This window comes from Rhipicephalus microplus, unplaced genomic scaffold (assembly GCF_043290135.1).
Source record: "Rhipicephalus microplus isolate Deutch F79 unplaced genomic scaffold, USDA_Rmic scaffold_981, whole genome shotgun sequence".
In the NCBI taxonomy this organism is placed as follows: domain Eukaryota; kingdom Metazoa; phylum Arthropoda; class Arachnida; order Ixodida; family Ixodidae; genus Rhipicephalus; species Rhipicephalus microplus.
In genome coordinates, this window is record NW_027465531.1 from 12,501 (window position 1) to 23,460 (window position 10,960).

General features: G+C 61.3%; 1 non-coding gene across 1 annotated transcript; it reads left to right on the forward strand.

Annotated features, from left to right (window-relative positions):
* Positions 1 to 8,687: 8,687 nt before the first annotated feature.
* LOC142795969 (small subunit ribosomal RNA) lies at positions 8,688 to 10,502 on the forward strand. Its single transcript, XR_012893448.1, has one exon. It is a non-coding gene; the product is annotated as a small subunit ribosomal RNA (ribosomal RNA).
* Positions 10,503 to 10,960: the final 458 nt, after the last annotated feature.

Consider the following 10,960-nt stretch of genomic DNA (forward strand, 5'->3'; position numbering starts at 1 on the left):
GTTCGGACTTAGCACTTTTCGGCTGTGCCTGGCTGGCGGCCCACTCACTCGATCGCCATGTCTGTTTGCCACAGTTTTCCCGGTGGTGCCGCACCCGGGCTCGCCCCGGCTGACGCAGTTTTCGCGCCGCCCCGGCTGACGCGGTTTCGTGCCGCCCCGGCAGACGCGGTTTTCGCGCCGCCCCGGCTGACGCGGTTTCGTGCCGCCCCGGCAGACGCAGTTCGGACTTAGCACTTTTCGGCTGTGCCTGGCTGGCGGCCCACTCACTCGATCGCCATGTCTGTTTGCCACAGTTTTCCCGGTGGTGCCGCACCCGGGCTCGCCCCGGCTGACGCAGTTTTCGCGCCGCCCCGGCTGACGCGGTTTCGTGCCGCCCCGGCAGACGCGGTTTTCGCGCCGCCCCGGCTGACGCGGTTTCGTGCCGCCCCGGCAGACGCAGTTCGGACTTAGCACTTTTCGGCTGTGCCTGGCTGGCGGCCCACTCACTCGATCGCCATGTCTGTTTGCCACAGTTTTCCCGGTGGTGCCGCACCCGGGCTCGCCCCGGCAGACGCGTTTTTTTTTTTCTTTCGCCCCGGCTGACGCAGTTTTCGCGCCGCCCCGGCTGACGCGGTTTCGTGCCGCCCCGGCAGACGCGGTTTTTTTGCACCGCCCCGGCTGACGCGGTTTTCGCCGCCCCGGCTGACGCAGTTCGGACTTGGCACTTTTTGGCTGAGCCTGGCTGGTGGCCCACTCACTCGATCGCCATGTCTGTTAGCCACAGTTTTCCCGGTGGTGCCGCACCCGGGCTCGCCCCGGCTGACGCAGTTTTCGCGCCGCCCCGGCAGACGCGGTTTTCGCGCCGCCCCGGCTGACGCGGTTTTTGCCGCCCCGGCTGACGCAGTTCGGACTTGGCACTTTTTGGGCTGAGCCTGGCTGGCGGCCCACTCACTCGATCGCCATGTCTGTTTGCCACAGTCTTCCCGGTGGTGCCGCACCCGGGCTCGCCCCGGCAGACGCGTTTTTTTTTTCTTTCGCCCCGGCAGACGTGGTTCCCCCCCCCCTTTTCGCTCGCCCCGGCTGACGAGGTTTTCGCGCCGCCCCGGCTGACGCAGTTTTCGCGCCGCCCCGGCTGACGCGGTTTCGTGCCGCCCCGGCTGACGCGGTTTTCGCGCCGCCCCGGCTGACGCGGTTTTTGCGTCGCCCCGGCTGACACGGTTCGGACTTTGCACTTTTCGGCTGTGCCTGGCTGGCGGCCCACTCACTCGATCGCCATGTCTGTTTGCCACAGTTTTCCCGGTGGTGCCGCACCCGGGCTCGCCCCGGCTGACGCAGTTTTCGCGCCGCCCCGGCTGACGCGGTTTCGTGCCGCCCCGGCAGACGCGGTTTTCGCGCCGCCCCGGCTGACGCGGTTTCGTGCCGCCCCGGCAGACGCAGTTCGGACTTAGCACTTTTCGGCTGTGCCTGGCTGGCGGCCCACTCACTCGATCGCCATGTCTGTTTGCCACAGTTTTCCCGGTGGTGCCGCACCCGGGCTCGCCCCGGCTGACGCAGTTTTCGCGCCGCCCCGGCTGACGCGGTTTCGTGCCGCCCCGGCAGACGCGGTTTTCGCGCCGCCCCGGCTGACGCGGTTTCGTGCCGCCCCGGCAGACGCAGTTCGGACTTAGCACTTTTCGGCTGTGCCTGGCTGGCGGCCCACTCACTCGATCGCCATGTCTGTTTGCCACAGTTTTCCCGGTGGTGCCGCACCCGGGCTCGCCCCGGCAGACGCGTTTTTTTTTTTTCTTTCGCCCCGGCTGACGCAGTTTTCGCGCCGCCCCGGCTGACGCGGTTTCGTGCCGCCCCGGCAGACGCGGTTTTTTGCGCCGCCCCGGCTGACGCGGTTTTTGCCGCCCCGGCTGACGCAGTTCGGACTTAGCACTTTTCGGCTGTGCCTGGCTGGCGGCCCACTCACTCGATCGCCATGTCTGTTTGCCACAGTTTTCCCGGTGGTGCCGCACCCGGGCTCGCCCCGGCTGACGCAGTTTTCGCGCCGCCCCGGCTGACGCGGTTTCGTGCCGCCCCGGCAGACGCGGTTTTCGCGCCGCCCCGGCTGACGCGGTTTCGTGCCGCCCCGGCAGACGCAGTTCGGACTTAGCACTTTTCGGCTGTGCCTGGCTGGCGGCCCACTCACTCGATCGCCATGTCTGTTTGCCACAGTTTTCCCGGTGGTGCCGCACCCGGGCTCGCCCCGGCTGACGCAGTTTTCGCGCCGCCCCGGCTGACGCGGTTTCGTGCCGCCCCGGCAGACGCGGTTTTCGCGCCGCCCCGGCTGACGCGGTTTCGTGCCGCCCCGGCAGACGCAGTTCGGACTTAGCACTTTTCGGCTGTGCCTGGCTGGCGGCCCACTCACTCGATCGCCATGTCTGTTTGCCACAGTTTTCCCGGTGGTGCCGCACCCGGGCTCGCCCCGGCAGACGCAGTTTTCGCGCCGCCCCGGCAGACGCGGTTTTCGCGCCGCCCCGGCTGACGCGGTTTTTGCCGCCCCGGCTGACGCAGTTCGGACTTGGCACTTTTTGGGCTGAGCCTGGCTGGCGGCCCACTCACTCGATCGCCATGTCTGTTTGCCACAGTCTTCCCGGTGGTGCCGCACCCGGGCTCGCCCCGGCAGACGCGTTTTTTTTTCTTTCGCCCCGGCAGACGTGGTTCCCCCCCCCCCTTTTCGCTCGCCCCGGCTGACGAGGTTTTCGCGCCGCCCCGGCTGACGCAGTTTTCGCGCCGCCCCGGCTGACGCGGTTTCGTGCCGCCCCGGCTGACGCGGTTTTCGCGCCGCCCCGGCTGACGCGGTTTTTGCGTCGCCCCGGCTGACACGGTTCGGACTTTGCACTTTTCGGCTGTGCCTGGCTGGCGGCCCACTCACTCGATCGCCATGTCTGTTTGCCACAGTTTTCCCGGTGGTGCCGCACCCGGGCTTGCCCCGGCAGACGCGTTTTTTTTTTTTTCTTTTCGCCCCGGCTGACGCAGTTTTCGCCCCGCCCCGGCTGACGCGGTTTCGTGCCGCCCCGGCAGACGCGGTTTTTTGCGCCGCCCCGGCTGACGCGGTTTTTGCCGCCCCGGCTGACGCAGTTCGGACTTTGCACTTTTTGGCTGAGCCTGGCTGGCGGCCCACTCACTCGATCGCCATGTCTGTTTGCCACAGTTTTCCCGGTGGTGCCGCACCCGGGCTCGCCCCGGCAGACGCGTTTTTTTTTTTCCTTCGCCCCGGCAGACGTGGTTCCCCCCCCCCCCCTCCGTCTTTCTTTTTGTTTTTTTTTTCGCCGCGGCTGAAGTGGATTTTTCGGTGCCTCGACGCCCCGGTAGTCGCGGTTTTTCCGTTTCCGCACGGCCCCGGCTGACGCTGCTCGGTCACAGTCGCCTTTTGTGAGGATTGCAGACTTCTTGAGCGCGGGTGTTTTTTTTTGTTGTTGTTGTTGTTTTATTACGCATTCGCTCCAGCAGACGCTGTTTAGACTTTTTGTTTCCTCTTTTATCCTGCGACGAGGTGACGAGGTTTATTCGGTGCCCCGCCGCCCCGGCTGAAGTGATTTTTCCTGTCCCGTGCCGCCCCGGCTGACGCGGTTGGGACTTCGCGTTTGTTCGGCCGCCACGGGTTTTGGCGCACTCGCTCGGTTGCTTGTTGTTGCCACTTGTTGCGAACCCAGGTTTCTTGAGCGAGCGCGGGCGTTTTTTCTTCCTTTCTTTCTTTGTTCTATGTGTTAGCGAATCGGCCTTTAATATCACACGAGGACTCACAACCAACAATTTTCAGTTTGAAGTGTAAAAAATCTGCAGGTGTTGACGTAACTGACTTGCCCCGTACCCTTGAGTACATCCATGAAGTTCTCGTAGTACTACTAAATCGCATTATTCCAAGTGGAGAAATTCCCATAAACTTGCAAACCTCTACACGAAAATCGGTGCGCGTGATAAAGTTGAAAATTATCGTCCGATATCAAATGTGCCTTCTATAACACAAATTCTAGGAAAAAAAAAAAAAAACACTTGTTCGCCGTTCTCTGCGCCGTGACTGGCAGCACTCCGGCGAAGCGAAACGGGGTCGATTCGAGCACGATATCGGCGTCTTTCGACGTGCTCGCCGGCGACCGTCGCACGAGTACGTCGCACGAGCGCGTCTGCCGGGGCGCCGTTTGCGAAGCCGACGCAAAAGTGGGAACCGCCGCTCGGATGATCGCCGCTTTCGGCAGAGTGAGTGTTGGCACTCCGGGGAAGCGAAACAGCGTGAATGCGCCCACGAAATCGGCGTATTTTGAAGTGCCCGCCGGCGACCGTCGCACGAGTACGGTAAACCGCGTCAGCCGGGGCGTAGTTCGGGACGCCGACGAAAAAGTGGGAAGCGCAACTCGGATCTTCGCCGTTTTTGCAGGAGTGAGTGGCGGCCCTCCTGCGAGACCAAGAAGCATCGATTCGTGCACGAATTCGGCGCCTTTCGACGTGATCGCCGGCGACCGTCGCTCGAGTAGGGCAAACCGCGTCTGCCGGGGCGGGCTTCGGGACGCCGATGCGAAAGTGGGAAACGCTGCTCGGATGTTCGCCGTTTTTGGCCGAGTGAGTGCTGGCACTCGGGCGAAGCCAAACGGGGCCGATTACGGCACGATATCGGCGTCTTTCGACGTGCCCGGCGGCGACCGTCGCACGAGTACGGTAAACCGCGTCAGCCCGGGCGGAGTTCGGGACGCCGATGCGAAAGTGGAGAACGCCGCTCGGATCTTCGCCGTTTTTGGAGGAGTGAGTGGCGGCACTCCGGAGAAGCCAAGGAGCGCCAATTAGCGCACGATATCGGCGTCTTTCGACGCGCTCGCCGGCGACCGTCGAACGAGTAGGGCAAACCGCGTCTGCCGGGGCGGGGTTTACGACGCCGACGCAAAAGTGGGAACCGCCGCTCGGATGTTGGCCGTTTTTGGCAGAGTGAGTGCTGGCACACCGGCGACGCGAAAGAGCGCGAAAGCGCCCACGAAAGTGGCGTATTTGGACGTGCTTGACGGCGACCGCTGCAGGAGTACGAAAAACCACGTCAGCCGGGGCGAGCGACCCACGGCGGTCTGGGTGCTTATCGCTGCTATTATAGGGGCACCCCGGCAGACGCAGAAAAAAAAAATTTTTTTTCGACCTTCTTTTTTGCTGGTCGAGCTCGGGTAACCCAGGTCGCAATGGGAGCCGCGCACGAAAGCGGCGTCGCGAGACGCGTTCGCGGTCGCTAGTCGCACGAGCTCGGCAACCGCGTCAGCCGGCGCGGAGTTCGGGATGCCGACGGCTAAGTGGGTACCGCTGCTCGGATGTTCGCCGTTTTTGGCCGAGTGAGTGCTGGCACTCCGGCGAAGCGAAACGGGGCCGATTCGGGCACGATATCGGCGTATTTCGACGTGCTCGCCGGCGACCGTCGCACGAGTACGGCAAAGCGCGTCTGCCGGGGCGAGGTTTGCGATGCCGACGAAAAAGTGGGAAGCGCCGCTCGGATCTTCGCCGTTTTTGCAGGAGTGAGTGGCGGCCCTCCTGCGAGACCAAGAAGCATCGACTCGCGCACGATATCGGTGTCTTTCGACGTGCCCGCCGGCCACCGCCGCACGAGTACGGCAAACCGCGTATGCCGGGGCGGGGTTGGCGACGCCGACGCAAAAGTGGGAACCGCCACTAGGATGTTCGCCGTTTTTGGCAGAGTGAGTGCTGGCACACCGGCGACGCGAAAGAGCGCGAAAGCGCCCACGAAAGTGGCGTATTTGGACGTGCTTGACGGCGACCGCTGCAGGAGTACGAAAAACCACGTCAGCCGGGGCGAGCGACCCACGGCGGTCTGGGTGCTTATCGCTGCTATTATAGGGGCACCCCGGCAGACGCAGAAAAAAAAAATTTTTTTTCGACCTTCTTTTTTGCTGGTCGAGCTCGGGTAACCCAGGTCGCAATGGGAGCCGCGCACGAAAGCGGCGTCGCGAGACGCGTTCGCGGTCGCTAGTCGCACGAGCTCGGCAACCGCGTCAGCCGGCGCGGAGTTCGGGATGCCGACGGCTAAGTGGGTACCGCTGCTCGGATGTTCGCCGTTTTTGGCCGAGTGAGTGCTGGCACTCCGGCGAAGCGAAACGGGGCCGATTCGGGCACGATATCGGCGTATTTCGACGTGCTCGCCGGCGACCGTCGCACGAGTACGGCAAAGCGCGTCTGCCGGGGCGAGGTTTGCGATGCCGACGAAAAAGTGGGAAGCGCCGCTCGGATCTTCGCCGTTTTTGCAGGAGTGAGTGGCGGCCCTCCTGCGAGACCAAGAAGCATCGACTCGCGCACGATATCGGTGTCTTTCGACGTGCCCGCCGGCCACCGCCGCACGAGTACGGCAAACCGCGTATGCCGGGGCGGGGTTGGCGACGCCGACGCAAAAGTGGGAACCGCCACTAGGATGTTCGCCGTTTTTGGCAGAGTGAGTGCTGGCACTCCGGCGAAGCGAAAGAGCGCGAATGCGCCCACGAAAGTGGCGTGTTTGGACGTGCTTGACGACGACCACCGCAGGAAAACGAAAAACCACGTCAGCCGGGGCGAGCGACCCATGGCGGTCTGGGTGCTTATCGCTGCTATTATAGGGGCACCCCGGCAGACGCAAAAAAAAAAAAAATTTTTTTTCGACATTCTTTCTTGCTCGTCGACCTCGGGTGACCCAGGTCGCAGTGGGAGCCGCGCACGAAAGCGGCGTCGCGAGACGGCTTCGCGGTCGCTAGTCGCACGAGCTCGGCAACCGCGTCTGCCGGGGCGGAGTTCGGGACGCCGACGGCTAAGTGGGAACCGCCGCTCGGATGTTCGCCGTTTGTGGCCGAGTGAGTGCTGGCACTCCGGCGAAGCCAAACGGGGCCGATTCCGGCACGATATCGGCGTCTTTCTACGTGCTCGCCGGCGACCGTCGCACGAGTACGGCAAAGTGCGTCTGCCGGGGCGGGGTTTGCGACGCGTACGCAATAGTGAGAACCGTCGCTCGGATGTTCGTCGTCTTTCGCCGAGCCAGTGCTGGCACTCCGGCGAAGCCGAACGGAGCCGATTCGGGCACGATATCGGCGTCTTTCCACGTGCTCGCCGGCGACCGTCGCACGAGTACGGTAAACCGCGTCAGCCGGGGCGGAGTTCGGGACGCCGATGCGAAAGTGGGAAGCGCCGCTCGGATCTTCGCCGTTTTTGGAGGAGTCAGTGGCGGCACTCCGGTGAAGCCAAGGTGCGCCAATTCGCGCACGATATCGGCGTCTTTCGACGTGCCCGCCGGCCACCGTCGCACGAGTACGGCAAACCTCGTCTGCCGGGGCGGGGTTTGCGACGCCGACGCAAAAGTGGGAACCGCCGCTCGGATGTTCGCCGTTTTTGGCAGAGTGAGTGCTGGCACTCCGGCGAAGCGAAAGAGCGTGAATGCGCCCACGAAAGTAGCGTATTTGGACGTGCTTGACGGCGACCGCCGCAGGAGTACGAAAAACCACGTCAGCCGGGGCGAGCGACCCACGGCGGTCTGGGTGCTTATCGCTGCTATTATAGGGGCACCCCGGCAGACGCAGAAAGAAAAAAAAAAAAAAAATGGGGACATGGCGTGCGTCACCGTGCGGCTTCGCAGCGTTGCCGAAGTCGCCGAGCCCTTCGACTGAGCCGAACGGCGGACAGGGAACGTTGGTCGGCCGTTCTAACCTGTCGGTGCCACGCCGAGACGTCGTTAAGGAAAACCGCGTCGTGGGCCTCTACGACGCCGTCGAGTCGTTGTACGTTTGGTGTCCAGCGTGTCGGCGGCGAGTAGCGGACACGTCGTTCACGACTTCGGTCTTTCGCAGTCGACGCGAACTTGCGGAGAGTCGTGGTGCCTCACGTTTTCGGCAGAAACCGCGGCGGAATTTTCCCGTGCGTGCGCGCACGACCTCGGTGCTGTGCCGTCAGCGTAGTGTTGCACAAACTCGTGGCCTACCCAAGGTGCGGTACGTTTGCGGCCGTATCCTCGGTGGGAATTTCGTGAGTAGGGTCGCAAATTCTACGACCTCGGCGGGTTTGAGAGCGACGTAGACTTGTGGCACGCTCAACGTGCCACACGTTTCGGGGCACACCCGCGGTGAAATTTTCTCGAGTACGCTCGTATTAGTGCCCAAGGAGGTCTGGGTACTTATCGCTGCTATTATGTGGGGGTTCTCGTGAGCGGCGTACGCGAAAGCGACCGGGTGTCTGATATGCGGCGGGCTTCGGCCTCGTCAAGCGTGTCCTCGGGTCTGCTCCAGGGGAATCCACGGCAGTCGTCTGCAGCCTCATCCGCTTGATGCGTTAGGGGCTGGTTGTCGGACGGTGCCGTTTTACCACGATATCGAGGTGTGTTCCGTGTCGTCCTCGGGCGATTCAGATGCGAAAGCGCCGAAGACGCGGGCGTGACCCGTCGTCTGGCGGCTTTGCAGTCTCGGCTCCGTTGCTAGTTCCGGCCGGTCCACCGACAGTGCAGCGGGCTTGGGCAACCCGCACGGCGCGACCGAGTCGATGCAACGAAAAAGAGCGAGCATGAACGTGCTTCTTGCCGCACGGCTCCCACTCGTCTTTCGGGAAGGTTGTGCCGTAGCGAGCTCGAACGCCGTCATCTCGGAGTGCAAAATAAGCGTGTTGGGGCGCCTGAAGGTGGCCTCCGCCGCACACAGACTGCGTCCGGCCCGCCGAAGGCGAGGACGGACGCGCAGTCGAACGATTACCTGGTTGATCCTGCCAGTAATCATATGCTTGTCTCAAAGATTAAGCCATGCATGTCTAAGTACATGCCGAAATAAGGCGAAACCGCGAATGGCTCATTAAATCAGTTATGGTTCCTTAGATCGTTTCTTCCTACTTGGATAACTGTGGCAATTCTAGAGCTAATACATGCAGTGAGCCTGGAGCCCTTTGGGTAACGGGTGCTTTTATTAGACCAAGATCGATCGGGTTTCGGCCCGTATTGTGTGGTGACTCTGGATAACTTTGTGCTGATCGCATGGCCACGAGCCGGCGACGTTTCTTTCAAGTGTCTGCCTTATCAACTTTCGATGGTAGGTTACTTGCTTACCATGGTTGTTACGGGTAACGGAGAATCAGGGTTCGATTCCGGAGAGGGAGCCTGAGAAACGGCTACCACATCCAAGGAAGGCAGCAGGCGCGCAAATTACCCACTCCCGGCACGGGGAGGTAGTGACGAAAAATAACAATACGGGACTCTTTTGAGGCCCCGTAATTGAAATGAGTACACTCTAAATCCTTTAACGAGGATCAATTGGAGGGCAAGTCTGGTGCCAGCAGCCGCGGTAATTCCAGCTCCAATAGCGTATACTAAAGCTGCTGCGGTTAAAAAGCTCGTAGTTGGATCTCAGTTCCAGACGAGTAGTGCATCTACCCGATGCGACGGCTCGGACTGAACATCATGCCGGTTCTTTCTTGGTGCACTTCATTGTGTGCCTCGAGATGGCCGGTGCTTTTACTTTGAAAAAATTAGAGTGCTCAACGCAGGCGAGTCGCCTGAATAAACTTGCATGGAATAATAGAACAAGACCTCGTTTCTGTTCTGTTGGTTTTTGGAATACGAGGTAATGATTAAGAGGGACGGACGGGGGCATTCGTATTGCGGCGCTAGAGGTGAAATTCTTGGACCGTCGCAAGACGAACTACTGCGAAAGCATTTGCCAAGAATGTTTTCATTGATCAAGAACGAAAGTCAGAGGTTCGAAGGCGATCAGATACCGCCCTAGTTCTGACCATAAACGATGCCAACCAGCGATCCGCCTGAGTTACTCAAATGACTCGGCGGGCAGCTTCCGGGAAACCAAAGTATTTGGGTTCCGGGGGAAGTATGGTTGCAAAGCTGAAACTTAAAGGAATTGACGGAAGGGCACCACCAGGAGTGGAGCCTGCGGCTTAATTTGACTCAACACGGGAAAACTTACCCGGCCCGGACACTGGGAGGATTGACAGATTGAGAGCTCTTTCTTGATTCGGTGGATGGTGGTGCATGGCCGTTCTTAGTTGGTGGAGCGATTTGTCTGGTTAATTCCGATAACGAACGAGACTCTAGCCTATTAAATAGGTGCGGGGTTCCCAGCACCTTACAACCTTCTTAGAGGGACAAGCGGCTCCTAGCCGCACGAAACAGAGCAATAACAGGTCTGTGATGCCCTTAGATGTCCGGGGCCGCACGCGCGCTACACTGAAGGAAGCAGCGTGTCTTTATCCCTGTCTGAAAAGACTGGGTAACCCGTGGAACTTCTTTCGTGATTGGGATAGGGGCTTGCAATTGTTCCCCTTGAACGAGGAATTCCCAGTAAGCGCGAGTCATAAGCTCGCGTTGATTACGTCCCTGCCCTTTGTACACACCGCCCGTCGCTACTACCGATTGAATGATTTAGTGAGGTCTTCGGACCGATGTCCGGCGCGGCCTTTCGGTTGCGCCGGTCTGTTGGAAAGATGACCAAACTTGATCATTTAGAGGAAGTAAAAGTCGTAACAAGGTTTCCGTAGGTGAACCTGCGGAAGGATCATTAACGGATTGTGAAGGGTGAGCGCCTCAGCTGCGTCTGCGCCCGACACTTTCTGCCGCTGACCCCGTTTGGACGCGGGGTCGGCTTTTCCCCACGGGGCTGCCTGAATGTGGAGCGGCACCCCGTGACAAATTGTTGCGCCCAGCGGACGCCAACACCGCGACCTTGGACGGTCGGCCAGGTGGCGGACGCGGGTACAAACGGCGCAACGCACTCATAGGTCGGCTTTCGACCCGCCACTGCACCGTGGCTCGAAGCGCTCGAAATGCGCGACCCGACCGCTGCGGGACCGCCTAGTACTGTAAACAGGAGCGGCGGAGCGCGAACGGCGAGTCGTGGTTACGTCGGTAGAAGGCGAGGCTGCGCGTTCCCGAAACGCCAGCCGAGTGCCCTCCCGACCGTTCGAGCGTGCAAGAACGAGACCCGACAATCGCGCGGCGACTGCCAAGTACGAGAGGAAC